The sequence below is a fragment of the Lissotriton helveticus genome, chromosome 10 (assembly GCF_964261635.1).
Source record: "Lissotriton helveticus chromosome 10, aLisHel1.1, whole genome shotgun sequence".
NCBI classification, from domain to species: domain Eukaryota; kingdom Metazoa; phylum Chordata; class Amphibia; order Caudata; family Salamandridae; genus Lissotriton; species Lissotriton helveticus.
The window spans coordinates 1,175,241,660-1,175,259,342 of record NC_136071.1 but is presented as its reverse complement, the minus strand read 5'-3'; the positions used below and the strand labels follow the sequence as shown (position 1 = coordinate 1,175,259,342).

At 54.5% G+C, this 17,683-nt stretch overlaps 1 protein-coding gene across 1 annotated transcript in view; it reads right to left on the bottom strand.

Moving 5' to 3' along the window:
- Positions 1-17,683, bottom strand: part of TBC1D5 (TBC1 domain family member 5) — a 1,704,599-nt gene that overhangs the window by 356,045 nt on the left and 1,330,871 nt on the right. The window lies entirely within an intron of this gene.

The following is a 17,683-nucleotide window of genomic DNA, read 5'->3' as shown; positions in this document are numbered from 1 at the left end:
GGCGGAGAGAGGGGGCAGGAGTCACTCTGGAGGGCCAGAGGCCGGTGGGCTGGGGCGGAGAGAGGGGGCAGGAGTCACTCTGGAGGGCCAGAGGCCGGTGGGCTGGGGCGGAGAGAAGGGGCAGGAGTCACTCTGGAGGGCCAGAGGCCGGTGGGCTGGGGCGGAGAGAGGGGGCAGGAGTCACTCTGGAGGGACAGAGGCCGGTGGGCTGGGGCGGAGAGAAGGGGCAGGAGTCACTCTGGAGGGCCAGAGGCCGGTGGGCTGGGGCGAAGAGAGGGGGCAGGAGTCACTCTGGAGGGCCAGAGGCCGGGGCGGAGAGAGGGGGCAGGAGTCACTCTGGGGGGCCAGAGGCCGGTGGGCTGGGGCAGAGAGAGGGGGCAGGAGTCACTCTGGAGGGCCAGAGGCCGGTGGGCCGGGGCGGAGAGAGGGGGCAGGAGGGGCCCGGCTGCCTCGCAGGTACACAAACACAAGTGTTTGTTAAGCGGCTCATTTGTAAACACGCCAGCCTGAGAGAGCGCCTCGCCGCGGCAGCGCCGGGTCGTCGCGGCGCTCGTCAGCCGGGCCCATTCTGGAGACTTATGGAGGCGCCTCCTTCCCCCCCGGGGGGGCGTGCAGCGCCTCGCCTGCGCCTTAATGTCCCTCGCACCGCCTCGGCGCCGCATCCGAATTATTCATTGTGATAAGGTTAACATTTCAGAACACACCGACACCGGGGGAGGCGCAGAAAGATGACAATTACCTCGATTATGGAGCTGTATTAGAATTTTTATTTGCTAAAGGGTAAAATCCGACTTGTAAAATTCACAGTTAACTTCGAAGCACAGTTCTGCGCCTCCCCATCCCGGGCTCCGCCGCCTCCGGGAGGCGGGAAACATCTGCTGGTTTAGGGAACACAATATGTTCACATTTTCTATGACTTTTCTTTCTAATTGCGTTTTAAAGTTAATTTTTTTATTCATCAACACAAACTAAAGAAAAAAAACCGAGCCCCAGATTCATGAAACTTTTGCTGAGAGTCGGAGGAAGACGGTCCCACCGACCCCGCTAGCAAGGGTTCAAGCATCCCTGCTGCAAGGGCCAGACATGAGAGGCTCCCTCCTTCCAGAATGGGGAATAACTGCGCACACCGTCGGGTGCTTTTTCAGAGCAAATTTTCACAATTGTTGTGAACAAAAACTGCGGGAAACGTGAACTGACCCATGGACGTCAATTCACAAAAAGGCCAAGGGTAGTGGAAGTGACATCACACGTGTTAGACGGGGACCCTGAGGGTCGGCCGGATACCGAGGGAGAGATCCCCGAGGGGGACCGTCTCCGGCGATCGTACAGACAAGTTACCTCCCTCCCCACAAACAGGCACCACACCAGGTTGAGTTCAAGGTTTTATATAAGGTTCTTAAGGCAAGGATATCAGCGATACAGGATATCTTGGACCCGGGGGTCCTCTCACTTCTAGTCTCTGTAGGAAAAAGGGGGTAGCGGGACAGTCTTGGTACCGGATCGGTACAGGTAGTGGTCAACGGCGAGCTCACAATCCTCGAGCTGGAGTGTCTGTGGATCGGGCCGCGGCAGCGCCAGCAGGCCAAGGTGATAGTCTCATAAAGCAGAGGGCCGCGGCAGCGCCAGCAGGCCAAGTCGATGGTTTCACGAGGCAGAGGGCCGCGGCAGCGCCAGCAGGCCAAGACGATGGTTTCACGAGGCAGAGGGCCGCGGCAGCGCCAGCAGGCCAAGACGATGGTTTCACGAGGCAGAGGGCCGCGGCAGCGCCAGCAGGCCAAGATGATGGTTTCACGAGGCAGAGGGCCGCGGCAGCGCCAGCAGGCCAAGACGATGGTTTCACGAGGCAGAGGGCCGCGGCAGCGCCAGCAGGCCAAGACGATGGTTTCAAGAGGCAGAGGGCCGCGGCAGCGCCAGCAGGCCAAGACGATGGTTTCACGAGGCAGAGGGCCGCGGCAGCGCCAGCAGGCCAAGACGATGGTTTCACAAGGCAGAGGGCCGCGGCAGCGCCAGCAGGCCAAGTCACGGATGAGTTCTTCTCGGGTCTCTCGACTCCAGGATACAACTGCCTTCCTGGTCTGGCCCTGCCCCAGTTATAGGTCTGGTCCCCTTTGATGTCCGGACCCTCGCGCCTGGGGGCCGGGAGGTCCGGGATGAGGGAGTCCAGACACCCAGCAGGGGGGTGGAGCCAGCGCCCAGGCGGCCTGGGGTGATCGACACCTGGCGGAGGAGAGCCGTTGACGATTCCTTCTCCCATTGACTCGCCAAGTGGTCACTCTGCCTCCTGGGAGGATGGTGGGGCCTCGATGTCGGGGCCGGCCGGGCCCGGGGTTAGGGTCGAGTTGAGGCCACGCGGCCTCGTGCTGCAGTGCCCCAAGATGGCGGCCGGGTCGATGTCGTGGGGTAGATGGTGACCCGGGCCAGCTGGGTCCGGAGCTGGTGTCTTGTAGTGGAGGGATTGCAGGGTACTTCGGGTGGTCGTTTGTGGACTCTGGCTGGGGATGCAGGGAGAGCCAGGGTCCTGGTCCCATTGCGGGGAGGGGGGACAGCTCGAACATGCGGCCTGTCCAACATGCGTCCCCCCCAGCTGAAGGCGGGGAGAGTCAGCCATCTTCCTGGGGACTCTCCTCGCTGAGGCGGAAAAAGCGTGACAGGCCGTCGGCGTTGGCGTGGTCCTGGCCTGGACGATGTTCCACCGTGAAGTCCATCCCCTGCAGGGAGATGGACCAGCACAACAGCTTCGGGTTCTCCCCCCGCATTTGCATCAGCCATTGCAGGGGTCGGTGGTCTGTTTGCACCCGGAAGTGGGTGCCGAAGAGGTATGGCCGGAGCTTCTTGAGTGCCCAGACTACGGCGAAGGCCTCCCTCTCAATGGTGCTCCAGCGCTGTTCTCGGGGCAAGAGGCGTCTGCTGATGAAGACCACCGGATGGTCGACCCCTTCGGTGTTGAGTTGGGAGAGGACGGCCCCCACACCATGATCGGAGGCGTCCGTCTGCACAATGAATTCCCGGCTGTAGTCGGGAGCCTGGAGCACGGGGGCCGTGCACATGGCGGTCTTTAGCTTCTCGAAGGCTGATTGGCAGTCCGGGGTCCAGTTGACGGTTTTGGGGCTCTTTTTGGAGGTGAGCTCTGTGAGGGGCCCCACGATGCTGCCATAGTCCTTCACGAACCGCCGGTAGTATCCGGTGAGCCCCAGGAAGGCCCGGACCTCCGTTTGGCTCGTAGGGGGTTGCCAGGCCTGGATGGCAGCAATCTTGAGTTGGAGAGGGGCCACCAGCCCGCTTCCCACTTGGTGTCCCAGGTAGGTCACGGACCCTTGGCCAACTTGGCACTTGCTGGCCTTGATGGTGAGCCCGGCTTGCTGGAGGGCGTGTAGAACCTCCCGCAGGTGGCGGAGGTGGTCGGTCCACTGGTGGCTGTACACAGCAATGTCGTCCAGGTAGGCGGCGCTGAAGTCTTCCAGGCCCGCCAGTACCTGGTTTACCAGCCGTTGGAATGTTGCCGGGGCGTTTTTCATGCCGAAGGGCATGACTTTAAAGTGGTAGTGCCCGTCTGGGGTAGAGAAGGCGGATCGTTCTTGGGCCCTAGGGGTGAGGCCGATCTGCCAGTAGCCCGCTGTTAGGTCGAAGATGCTCAGGTAGCGGGCGGCCCCCATCCGGTCAATTAGCTCGTCTGCCCGGGGGATGGGATGAGCGTCGGTCCGGGTAACTGCATTCAGCCCTCGATAGTCCACGCAGAACCGGAGCTCAGGGGCAACGCCCGGGGCAGCTGCCTTGGGAACCAGGACGACTGGGCTCGCCCAGGGACTGTCTGAGGGTTCGATCATGCCTAGGGTCAGCATCTTGGACACCTCGGTCTGGATGCAGGCTCGTACCCGGTCTGGTACGCGGTATGCTCGGTGTCGAATAGGAGGGCTGTCCCCGGTGTCCACATCGTGGAGGCACCAGGGGGTGACTCCGGGGGTGAGGGAGAACAGGGAGGCGAACTGCCTCAGGAGCGTTTGGCAGTCTTGGCGTTGCTCCGGGGACAGGGCCTCGGAGAGCTGGACCCCTTCCACTGAGCCATCCTGCTCGAGGGCCCTCAGTAAGTCCGGAAGGGGTTCGGAGTCTTCTTCTGCCCCAGTATCGGTAGCCATCAGGAGGCTGAGTTCGGATCGCCCAAAATGGGGTTTGAGCCTGTTGGCATGGAGGACCCGTAGGGGGTTCCGGGCAGTCTCCATGTCGATTAAATAGGTGACGGGCCCCTTGCGTTCGATTACCTTGAAGGGCCCGGACCATCTGTCTTGGAGGGCACAGGGCTCAACCGGGGACATCACCCAGACCTGTTGTCCAGGTTCGAACTCAATGGAGGACGTGTGCTGATCGTACCACCTCTTCATGTCCTCCTGACTGGCCTCGAGGTTGGCTTTGGCGGTGTCTCGGAACCGCCGGGTCTGGTTGCGGAGAGCCAGGAGATACCGGTAGATGTCCGGGGGAGTTTTCTGGGGAGGCTGCTCCCAACCTTCCTTGACTAGGCTGAGGGGGCCCCGGACGGGGTGCCCGTACAGTAGTTCAAAGGGGCTGAAGCCGAGGGACTTCTGCGGGACCTCCCGATAGGCAAACAGGAGGCATGGAAGCAGTACGTCCCACTGGCGTCGAAGGGGTTCTTCTAAACCCATAATCATCCCCTTGAGGGTGCGGTTGAATCTCTCGACCAGTCCGTTTCCTTGCGGGTGATAAGGGGTCGTGAATTTGTAGGTGACCCCGCATTGCTGCCAGAGGGACTTCATATATCTGGAGATAAAGTTCGTGCCCCTGTCACTGACGACCTCCCGGGGGAACCCCACCCGGGAGAAGATCCCCATCAGGGCCCGGCCCACCACGGGGGCCGTCACAGTCCGAAGAGGGATGGCCTCGGGATAGCGGGTGGCGTGGTCTACAAGGACCAGGATGAACCGGTGTCCTTGGGCTGTTCGGGGGTCGAGGGGCCCCCACAATGTCTATTCCCACTCGTTCAAACGGGGTGGTGACGACAGGAAAGGGTTGTAATGGTGCTTTGATTTTTCGGCCACTTTTTCCGCTGGCCTGGCAGGTGGGGCAGGCCTTGCAGTGGTTGGTGACATCCTTCCGCATGTGGGGCCAGAAAAAATGGGTCACCAGGCGGTCGTAGGTTTTATCCTGCCCCAGGTGTCCGGCAAGGGGGACATCGTGGGCTAAGTTCAGGAGGAAGTCTCGGAAGCGAAGGGGCACCACCAGCACCCGACTGGCCCCTAGTTCTGCAATTTTCTGCTCGCTGTAGAGCAGGTCTTGGTCCCAGTAGATCCAGTGGGCCCCCGAGGTATCCCCGGTGCTCTGGGCCAGGGCTTGCTGCCGGAGTCCTTCGAGAGAAGGACAGGTTTTTTGCTCGGCCCGGAATTGTTCCTGCGTGGGGCCTCCCTCCTGCCGCCATTGTGCCAGGTCAGGGACGTCCCGAAGCTGGTCGGGTCCTTCTTCGGTTTGGGTCAAGGGAATGGCTTCTGGGGCGGCCTCCTCTGGGATGAGCGCGGGAGGAGGTTCTGGCCACTCGGGCTCTTCCGGGCGGGGGACCGCGCGGGCGGTCATGGATCGGGTCGTGACGCAGACCCATTCGGGGAGGCCAAGCATCCCCAGGTGCTCCCTCCGTTCGACAGCTGCCCAGGGAGAGCTTTCAAGGTCGTTTCCTAGGAGGCAGTCCACGGGGGCATCATCGCGGACAGTTACTTTTAACATCCCTGTTACTCCTCCCCACTCGAAGGGGACGCAGGCCATGTGGCATAGGCTTTCGGAGTTGTCGGCTGATCGAACAGGGCAAAGAATGTTCGGCAAGATTTGGTCTGGAGTGACGAGGTGGCGTCGGACCGCCGTTACACTGGCCCCGGTGTCGCGGAGGGCTTCCGCCCGGCGGCCATTGATGTTGACCCATTGACCGTACTTCTGTGTGTTGGCGGGAAGGGGGGCCCGCGGAATCATGTCTCTCTCCCCTAAGCAGACCAGTGCCATGGCGGCGGGTGCCCATTCAGAAGGATCGGTCTCGTACTCCTCTTGGTCTTCCGGGATTATTTCTTCCCCTAGGGCCGCCGCTGCAACTTGGCGGGGAGTAGTGTTCGGATTCTTTGGGCAGTTGGGATCACTGGCGTAGTGGCCGGGTCGCTGGCACCTGTGGCACGTAATGTTGGCCCGGAAACCGGCCCGGACGGCAGGGCTTCCCCGGCCAACCGGGGTCGAGGGGTTTCTGGGGGGTGACGAGGGGCCGGGGTCTCTCCCCCGACCCTGACTTCCTCCTCCCCCTCGGGGGCGATACGATCTGGATACTTCGCTGGGTGCGCTCCGGCCAACTCGGGTGCTTTCCCACCGATCGGCTTCGGCGGCGAGTTGTCGAGGGTCGGTTAGCTTGCTGTCCAGGAGGTGTTGCCGGAGCTCCACGAAGCAGTTGTTCGACAGGTGTTCCCATACGATAAGGTCAAAGAGTTGTTCGTAGGTGGTTACTTTGTTGCCCTTGATCCACCCCTCGAAGGCTCGGCTAAAAAAGTTCACGTACTCCACCCAAGTTGTACCCGGAATCCGTTTGCAGTCGCGGAACCGTTGGCGGTACATCTCAGGTGTGAGCCCGTATCGAGTGAGGAGGGCGGCCTTCATGTGGTCGTAGGAGGTCATCAGCTGGTCCGGGAGTTGCAGCAGGGCGTCCCGCCCTTCGTTGACAAACCTCCCCCATAATCCGGCTCCCCAATCGCTTCGGGGAATCCGGTGGGAGGTCATTGCCACCTCATAGGCTTTAAACCACTGCTGGATATCATCGTTCTTGTGGTATTCCCGGATGACATCTTTGGGGATGTGAACCTTGGGTTCGGTCGAGGCAGACGGGGTCGGTCGTTCGGGGAGCCCGAGGTCTTTATTCTGTTTCTGGATCTCCAGTGCTTTGAGATTGCGCTCATGTTCGTACTCTAGTCTCTTTTCCTCTAGCTCCCTCTGTCTTTGCTTGTCTTCCCGCTCTTCCCTGAGCCGTAAGTGTTCCAGGGTTATTTTTTGTTCCGCCAGCTTGAGTTCCCCATCCAAGCGAAGTCGGGCAAGTTCTAACTCGTGGAGTCTGGTTTTTTTTCTTTCTCGGATCTCTTCCAGGGAGAGATCCGCTCTTTCTTTAGTTGGTGCGGGGCTCGTTTCGGTTGTTTGTGTTCGGGGTACGGCCGTACCCGTTTCTGCCCAAGCTTCTAGGGCTCGTTTGAAGTCTTCCTTTGTGCTAAGACCTGTGGTTGGAAGTCCAAGTTCTATGCAATATTGCTTCAGTTCCCGGTGGTTGTAGTCTTCCAATTTTTCCATCTGAAATGTTTCCGTTGTTCCGCTCTCTATTGACATGGTTGTTGTGTGTGGTGGGGCGAGTGACCTTCTGTACGATTATGCGTAGGTTCGGATCCCGCCGCTGCCACCAATGTTAGACGGGGACCCTGAGGGTCGGCCGGATACCGAGGGAGAGATCCCCGAGGGGGACCGTCTCCGGCGATCGTACAGACAAGTTACCTCCCTCCCCACAAACAGGCACCACACCAGGTTGAGTTCAAGGTTTTATATAAGGTTCTTAAGGCAAGGATATCAGCGATACAGGATATCTTGGACCCGGGGGTCCTCTCACTTCTAGTCTCTGTAGGAAAAAGGGGGTAGCGGGACAGTCTTGGTAACGGATCGGTACAGGTAGTGGTCAACGGCGAGCTCACAATCCTCGAGCTGGAGTGTCTGTGGATCGGGCCGCGGCAGCGCCAGCAGGCCAAGGTGATAGTCTCATAAAGCAGAGGGCCGCGGCAGCGCCAGCAGGCCAAGTCGATGGTTTCACGAGGCAGAGGGCCGCGGCAGCGCCAGCAGGCCAAGACGATGGTTTCACGAGGCAGAGGGCCGCGGCAGCGCCAGCAGGCCAAGACGATGGTTTCACGAGGCAGAGGGCCGCGGCAGCGCCAGCAGGCCAAGATGATGGTTTCACGAGGCAGAGGGCCGCGGCAGCGCCAGCAGGCCAAGACGATGGTTTCACGAGGCAGAGGGCCGCGGCAGCGCCAGCAGGCCAAGACGATGGTTTCAAGAGGCAGAGGGCCGCGGCAGCGCCAGCAGGCCAAGACGATGGTTTCACGAGGCAGAGGGCCGCGGCAGCGCCAGCAGGCCAAGACGATGGTTTCACGAGGCAGAGGGCCGCGGCAGCGCCAGCAGGCCAAGTCACGGATGAGTTCTTCTCGGGTCTCTCGACTCCAGGATACAACTGCCTTCCTGGTCTGGCCCTGCCCCAGTTATAGGTCTGGTCCCCTTTGATGTCCGGACCCTCGCGCCTGGGGGCCGGGAGGTCCGGGATGAGGGAGTCCAGACACCCAGCAGGGGGGTGGAGCCAGCGCCCAGGCGGCCTGGGGTGATCGACACCTGGCGGAGGAGAGCCGTTGACGATTCCTTCTCCCATTGACTCGCCAAGTGGTCACTCTGCCTCCTGGGAGGATGGTGGGGCCTCGATGTCGGGGCCGGCCGGGCCCGGGGTTAGGGTCGAGTTGAGGCCACGCGGCCTCGTGCTGCAGTGCCCCAAGATGGCGGCCGGGTCGATGTCGTGGGGTAGATGGTGACCCGGGCCAGCTGGGTCCGGAGCTGGTGTCTTGTAGTGGAGGGATTGCAGGGTACTTCGGGTGGTCGTTTGTGGACTCTGGCTGGGGATGCAGGGAGAGCCAGGGTCCTGGTCCCATTGCGGGGAGGGGGGACAGCTCGAACATGCGGCCTGTCCAACAACACGCCATGTAACGTTTACTTTCACTCACACATTCTTAACATACATATACATTTACACACTCGCTCTCCCTTAAACACTCACCCACGAGCACGCACACAACATACATTTAAAATAACCTTGCACTTACCTCAGCTATCGAGGAGGGTCATATTCCAGCAAATTGCATTTTTTTCTTTATTACACCAATAGTGAATAATAACATTCTATTCACCATTAGAGTAATAAAAGATTGAAAAAAAATGAATGTGGAACTGCCCTTGGGCTCTTGGCAGTGATTTTGCCTTCTCGAAGCCCAGGGGTCGCACAGGAAGGGCCAGGGGTCGCAGAGGAAGTGCCAGGGGTCGCAAGGGGCAAGCCGGGGGTCACAGCTGCATCCCTGGCGACCCCTAAATAATCCATGCACTGATCGCTCTGGACAGCAGCAGGCAGAGAGAGGGGCTGTGCAAGTGTTAGCCACAGTGCCACCATGCTACCTCCCAGCAGACTCTCTGAGATGCCAATGCCTCGAAGCCCAGAATTATCCAGCCTGGAGATATCAGACACCATAAATCAAGGCCCTGAAACACTCAGACCTGTGAATTGTTATATTTCATTAGGAGTTACAACATGTAATGAGTGCCAAAAGGTGTTATTTTATAATTTCTCACACCTTCAGGAATGTGGGCACCTTCATCAACAGATAGATCAAAGAGACACAGTTCAGCAGGTTATTGTGAATGCTGCAGTAATATCAGTTCACATTCTAGAAGACCCAAGTCCAGACTGGCTCATTTCAAGGTGGATAAAACGTGTATCAATGAGTAAGGTTTGGAAAGGTGCCATCTTTTACAACCCTTGCAAAAAAAACACAGTTGATGGACAGAATGTAGAACAATGTCATACATTCACCCCAGTACAAGGATCTGGGCCTAAATCCATCGTTTTTTTTGCACTCCACACCACCCTGGGTTAGACACTGGCTATATGCAAATCAGCTCTGACCCTGTGCCTCATGGGAACAGTCCAGTCCGAACTACCAAGCCATGTCTTTCCCAGACCGGAATCAAGCATCCAAGGACCGGTTTTCTGGCTATCAGACTTCATCAGCCTGGATAGCTTGACTCCAGTGGTGTGGAGAGCCTGGGACTCACGTCTGAGCATCCCCAGCCCACTCGGGGTGAAATTGCAAAAAACACAGTTGATGGACAGAATGTAGAACAATGTCATACATTCACCCCAGTACAAGGATCTGGGGCTAAATCCATCGTTTTTTTGCACTCCACACCACCCTGGGTTAGACACTGGCTATATGCAAATCAGCTCTGACCCTGTGCCTCATGGGAACAGTCCAGTCCGAACTACCAAGCCATGTCTTTCCCAGACCGGAATCAAGCATCCATATAGCCAGTGTCTAACCCAGGGTGGTGTGGAGTGCAAAAAAACGATGGATTTAGGCCCAGATCCTTGTACTAGGGTGAATGTATGACATTGTTCTACATTCTGTCCATCAACTGTGTTTTTTGCAAATTTCACCCCGAGTGGACTGGGTATGCTCAGACGTGAGTCCCAGGCTCTCCACACCACTGGAGTCAAGCTATCCAAGCTGATGAAGGCTGATAGCCAGAAACCGGTCCTTGGATGCTTGATTCCGGTCTGGGAAAGACATGGCTTGGTAGTTCGGACTGGACTGTTCCCATGAGGCACAGGGTCAGAACTGATTTGCATATAGCCAGTGTCTAACCCAGGGTGGTGTGGAGTGAAAAAAAACCGATGGATTTAGGACCAGATCCTTGTACTAGGGTGAATGTATGACATTGTTCTACATTCTGTCCATCAACTGTGTTTTTTGCAAATTTCACCCGAGTGGACTGGGTATGCTCAGACGTGAGTCCCAGGCTCTCCACACCACTGGAGTCAAGCTATCCAAGCTGATGAAGGCTGATAGCCAGAAACCGGTCCTTGGATGCTTGATTCCGGTCTGGGAAAGACATGGCTTGGTAGTTCGGACTGGACTGTTCCCATGAGGCACAGGGTCAGAGCTGATTTGCATATAGCCAGTGTCTAACCCAGGGTGGTGTGGAGTGCAAAAAAACTATGGATTTAGGCCCAGATCCTTGTACTAGGGTGAATGTATGACATTGTTCTACATTCTGTCCATCAACTGTGTTTTTTGCATCTTTTACAACCCAGCAAGAAAACTCGATTTCTAGGTCTTGTCTTCCTAGCCAAAGTTGTCTACTTATGGAATACAGCAAACACAAGGAGATGATGGGCAGAACGCTGAAACCTTTAAGACACTTACCACCAGTCACTTGTTGGATCTGGGTTGAATCAATCATTGTTCTTTAGCTCACTTCATCACCCAAATTCAGACCCAACCATATGCAAATCAGTCTTGACCCTGTGCCTCATGGGAACAGTCCATCCGAACTGCAAGGCCAGGTTTTCCTTGGACTGGAAACAAGCATCCTGGGAGCGGTTTTGGGGTAACACGTCTCTTCAGCTAGGCTAGCTTGAATCCAGTGGCAAAGTGAGCAAGGGACCAACGTCTGGGCATAACCTGCCAACTTAGGGCGAACAAAGCAAACAAAAGGAGATGATGGACGGAGCGCTGAAGCTTTTCAGACACCCCCAGTCACAGATCTGGGTTGAATCCATCATTGTTCTTTAGCTCATTTGGCCACTCCAGTTCAGACCCAGCCATCCGCAAATCAGTCTTTACTCTTTTCCTCTTATGGACTATCCCAAAAATCTACAACGGGAATCACAGCCCGCACACTTCTTCCATTGGATGGCTTTATTTTCACTCTGATTTCCTTGCTTCTTCTTCAGGGGGGTTCCTTCTTCTTCTGTTTGTCCTCCCCTGCATGACTGCCTCTTTACTCTGCTTTTCATTGGCCTGTATCCTTCCACTGCTCACTTTTTAGGTCGAGCCTAGTGCAGCGCGCATGCGCTGTTCTAGGAGAGGGCCTCTTGGAATCACTCCAGACTTTCCTAAAACTTGTGCGTGTGGCTTGAGATTTTCCACACATTCCATTGGCCTTTGCGTGTGGCATTCAATAATGAAAGCACACAAATGGCAAAACACGGGTGCATGTCCCGTCTTTTCTCTAAACGGCCACTCCCATGGCCTAGGGGTCTCAGGAGCGAACAGTGGCGCGGAGGGAGGCTTCTGCATTCCTGTGCCCTCCCCCACCACTCCTCTTGAGCAGCTGGTTCTTATCGCTGAAACCTATCTCCCTTCACTGGCTCCTCAACCGCCCCCTCAACTCTTCCCCTCTCACTCTCTCCTCCTTTTGAAACTGAGTAAACCTGAAGAGATTGTATGCAGCATCACCTTACAAGACACAGTGTCAGACCAATAAAGCAGCGTTTTGGCCCAATACGTTAACGTGGTGACTATAGAGATTCACATGTTTATTCGTTGATGTATGCAGTTTATGTAAAATGCCTACATGTGGTGTCACTGCACGTCTGGGACGCTTTGGAACACTAAATAAATCTAGATAACATGGCACTCGCTGGGGGCAGGGTGCGATACGTTTTATGTGGAAATGTACAAAAGCTGGCAAACCACTTCTTTCATACCAACAGAAGAAACTCAACAGCTTAGTGGGTTAATGCATCTGCTAGAGCGCGCTCAGGGGAAGCGCAGCTATATTTAGACAAGAATACGCACATGGCGACCATTGATGGGTTTGAGTGGAAAGGAGGGAGGGGACGCTTATTGCGTGTTTGACAAGCACAAAGGGGGTCTCTGACAATTTCAGGACCTATTTGTATTTCAACAACACAAAACGCAGATATTTTAAGACTAGCAGTGTTGCAAGGTCCCTTAAAGTGTGGAAAAAACTCAAAATTGGAACAGTGCATTTCGAGACCAACTTGCGCCCGACCAGCTAAAAGAGAGCGATAACTCAGTGGATTAACGCGCTGCCACATCAAACCGAATGGTCTTGGAATTAATGGATTCATAAACCACTAACCTGAGGGCCGCCTAAAGACCCTTTCGGCAGACAAGGGGGCATTCATGGGTAGTGAAAGAGGCACGTCATGGCTGCCCGCAATGGTGCCTTCTACTCTAGCTGTATTCGGCGTTGTCCTCCAAGCACACTAGAATCAGACCATCACAGGAAATGGCCATATTCCAATGCGTGATCTCTCAGGCGCCCTTTGCTATTGGAAACGAGAGGATGTGGCATAACGGTCAGAGCTGTGACTTTGGACCTGGGGAACCGGGTTCCAGTCTTGGCATCAGCTTAACATCCTGTGATCCTGGGCAAATCACTTAATCGCCCCATTCCTATATATGTGTGTCTTTGTGTAATGTAAAGGGTGCTCATGTAAAGCGCTCCAATACCTTCGGTTCAAGTTTGCGCAACATGAAAACTTCAAAAATAAATTCTAGTCAACCAGTTACATATGGATTCCATTGGACCCAGTTGCTTCCTGCCTTTAGGGTGCTTGGGGCAAGTGCTCGACTACCAGGGAGGAGTCCTATTTGTGCCTTGGAATGTATTTGTGGAACATGGTGGTGTCTGTCGAGATTTTGAAAAGGTGGCAGTGGGATCCAGCTGAAACCTTTTGTAGTTGTACGGTCGATTTTCCTCTAAGGATGCCCCTTATGAGAGTACACAAACTGAATAAAAGCGACGCTGCAGTGGCCTGTGGGCTTTTCAGAATTCCGTATTACCCGACTAGAGAAATGAGGCAGTGGGGTGGGTTGACGCGCCTGCTGCCCAGTATCGGGTCACAGACGTAGCCATGGCGAGCTTGGCTCAACCTCTCCTCCTCATTAGGGCTCGGCTGAGTGATTTGGGCAGCAGTAATAAACGTTGCTCATAGTGCCACGGAGCCATAAGCATTTATTTATTTATTTATTATTACAATTTATAGAGCGCAACGAATGCCCGTGGCCTTCTTGGCGCTATGAGTTCAGTTTGTATCTCAGAGGAAGGAGATGGAAAAAACCTGTCCGTGGTAGTAAGGGGCAGACGAATTACTGGTCAAACAACCATGTCTTCAGCAATTTCCTGAATTGGAGAAGAGATTGACTTGATCTAATCATGTTCGAAGCATGAAGCATGTTCTAGCACGTGAAATAAAGAAGCACGCTATATATATATTTAAAAGTTAACCACCAACAGATGTCTGGTGAAAAGTGGAAATGTTTGGAAACAATATCCTTCACCTCTGAAAAAACGAAGAGCCCTTGCCCACCTAATATAAAAGGGGACACTGCCACCCAGTAGTTGAGCCAGTGTGTCATGCCCGCCCAGAGGCTCTAGGCACCGGTGCCAATGCACCTGCTGCACCAATAGAAGCTACGCCCTGCTCCGACATCTTTTATTCGTTCTAAACATGCACATTTTCGAGGCATTCCCCGTTCAATAACAGATGTTTTGAATCTTCTTTTTCGACTCCGATCTTATTTTGTGCTCCATTCTTTGCACGGCTCCGCCTCGCCCTATCGTCCAGTGAGCCTCACGTCCACAAGACTCAGCCCTCCGATAGAGTGTGTACCGTGTCCGAGCGGGGGGGCAGAAGGCTTCACGGGTCTCAGGGGTGAATTCAGTACAACGTGAATTAAAAGGCGCTCGTTGCTGTCCTAGCTTTACCCATATGCTGGTTCTGTTTTATAACACACAAAAGTGCAAGTTATCTGTGTTATACTTCGTTTTTGTGTTCCGTGATATTTCTTTTGTTCACGTTTTTGGCCAGGATGTTGGGGCCAATATCTCTGGCTAAACACTTACAAGGTCCCAAAGGCGTGACCTATTGGCGATGGGAAACATCATTTACTACGAAGGCATCCCCACGCATAACGTTTACCACGGTACACTTACCACGCAAACGTTTTTTCAACGTGGGTGCCTTCCACGACCGTCTATACCACGAAAGTACGTTCAGCGTGGGTTGGGGGGAGACGTGGTATTCCGTCCAGTCGTGCTGGGGGGGCTGGGGGAGGGTTGGGAGGGGGGCTAGGGGGGCTGCGGGGGTCTCCCCCCCAAAAAATAACAACAATTAAGGAGCGATTTAGATTTTTAAAAAAACGCTCTGTGTTATTAATGAAGTAAAAGGAAAGAGCCTCCCCCAAAGACGTGCAGTGTACGTCAAAAAAGAAGTCCTTTATTTATTTTGGAAGACGTGTTTTGACGCTTGTTTCCATGGTAGATGGAAGTAAGGGCTGCTGGAGAAAGACGTGCAGGTAAGACGTGGTACAATCCTTCGTTGTAAATTCCAGCGTGGTAAAGCCACTTGCGATGTAAATTTCGCGTGGTTATGCCATGCGTGGAACTTGAAATCGTTGAAAAATCATATATTCATTGGCGATGTCAATACTTGTTTCTCTTTTATTAAGCACTCCATGAGAGTGGCTGCGGAAAGCACACGAGGGACCTGAAAAAGTCAGGCAAATGTCTGCACCTTCACTATATTACTATCTCTCTCTCCCCTTCCACTGCCAACCCCCCCCCACCCCTTCAGGCTCTCTGTTGCTCTCCCCCTCGCATGATGTTTTTCCCCTTTGTTATCCTTCTGTTATGTTAAAATTATTTTTAAAGCGCACTTACACCAGACGGTTTCATGGCGCTGTGAACGGGAGGCAGCAGAACCAGCAGCATGGAGGGAGAGGAGGGGATTGCATTACTCGTAGGCCTGACAGAACAGCAGGGTTTTCAGGCAGGATCTGAAGTGGGTATAGGATGTAGTTAATCTCAGTTCCAGAGGGAGTGAATTCCAACAGAAGGGGGCAAGAAGAGAAAATCTAAGACCACCTTGTTTCTGACATTTGAAAGTGGGAGTTGTGAGCAAGGCCAAGTGGGAGGAGCGAAGATTACGAGAGGGGAGATAGCGGTGGATCAAAGGGGAAGTGAAGGCTGGGCCGAGGCCAGCCAATGCTTTGAAGGTAATGCAGCCTAGTTTGAATTTGCAGCGTATGGCCACCGGGAGCCAGTGAAGGCTTTTGAGCAGAAGGCGAACATGATGGTGTCTAGGTTGGTGGAAAATGAGTCTGGCAGCCTGGTTCTGTACCAGTTGCAGACGGCGGAGCTGGTAGGCAGGGATGCCAACATAAAGTGAGTTGGCATAATCAATGCGGGAGATGACCAGGGCCAGAAGAGCCAGAGTTAAGGCCTCGGTGGTTAAGAATCTAGAGATCTTTCGAATTCTGCGGAGGTGGAAAAAGCAGGATGATACCACTGCGCTAATCTGGGACTTCATGGATAAGTCTTTACAGATTATAACCCCCAGACTTTTTGCAGATTCAACAGGGCAGGGTGGAGTGCCTAGGAGGGGGGGCCAAAAGTTAGAGTTCCACGGGTTGGAAGGGCCTCCAGTCAAGATCAGCTCAGTCTTGTCGGGGTTGAGTTTTAAATGATTGGCCACCATCCAGTTGCTATTGAGGCACATGGTGGACTGGAAGTTATTGACTGAGTGAACTCATGAGTCAATGTCGAACACCAGCTGGATGTCGTCTGCGTAGTTAAAAGCGGTGACCTTGCTTCCGCGCAGGGTCCGAATAAGGAGGGGTCAGGTACAGGTTAAAAACAAGGGGGGAGAGAGAGGATACCTGGGGGACACCCCAGGTCAGCTTAACTTTTTCTGCTGAAAAGTTGGAAAGGCGGACGGCCTGGTGTCGGTTACTAAGGAAGGGGCAAATCCACCTAAGAGTCGACCCCTGGATGCCAGTGTCGCTGACACGGTCGATCAAGATGTTGTCGTCGACCGTGTCAAAGGCGGACGACAAATCCAGGAGCACTAAGGCCTGACTGATGTTATGGTCAGCTCCCCTCCTAAGTTTATCCATAAATGAGAGAATGACTAACTCAGTAGAATGTGCTGGCCTAAAGCCTGCTTGTTGGGGATCAAGGAACCGAGAGTGTTCAATGAAAGAGCTAAGGAAGTTGGTAACATGAGCCTGAAGCAGCTTGCTGCTGAGGTAAGGGAGCAGCGAGGCACGTGCCTTTGTTGTTGATCCTTTCTAGAGTATCCTCCATCACGTCCACCATTGAGGTTTCCGCGCCGTGCCCTGCATAGAAACCCGATGGAAATTGCCAATAAGGTTGTTTTCTTCCAGACAGTTCTTCAGCTGGGATGCAACACAGTTTTTGTGATCTTTCGTCAGAAATGGGGAGCCTGCGATGGGGTTTAAGATCTGAAGCAGGTTTTGGGTCCAAAGTAGCTTTTTTTAGCAGTGGTTTCACATGTCCCACTTTGTGTACTGTGTCCCACTTTGTGTACGGTAGGCATACAGCCGCCTTCTTCTAAAGAATAATTGATAATTTCACACCAGTTAGGAATTAGCGCAAAGTTAGGAGGATGGGGTGAGCTACCAGGAGCGTTTAGTTTGCTTAATGGTGTCTTTAAGTGACTCGCTGTAACTAGTTTAAAGTCGGTCCATGGGGTGTTTGAGTTCTTGATGGTAATTAGGTCAGGGATATTTAAGGGGAACAAGGTGGACAATTCTTGCCTGATTAATTAATTAATTAATTGTGGGTTTCTAAAGCGCTAGAATCGACTCCCGAAGGAGTATCTCTGCGCTATAGACCGCTGGGGAACCCGTCCTGGCTTTCCCTGTGAGATGGTCCCTACTGGGTATCTCCAAGGTGAAACCAGGCATCCCCGGCGTTTTTGGGGGGCCGTTGTGGAGATGAGGCAAGCTAATGCCCAGAGTTGCCGAGTGTGATCCCTGGTTAGAGTAGGCACGAGGTGAGAATTATCGAGTCCGCTGACCCTGGTCCACGACCCTACCGCATCGGGAATTGAACCCTGGCCCCGGGCCATCCTTTGCTTCCGGGTCTGCCGCCTCTAACCAGTGAGCCACACCACTCCACTGATGATGTTGACATTATTATGGGATAATTTGGGTTTCTCATCATGCTTTTCTCACCCAGTTTCCAACTAGGACACTGGAGCGCAAGAATCTTTCAGCATCTTAAAGAGATTCTTTTCACTTATCTTAAA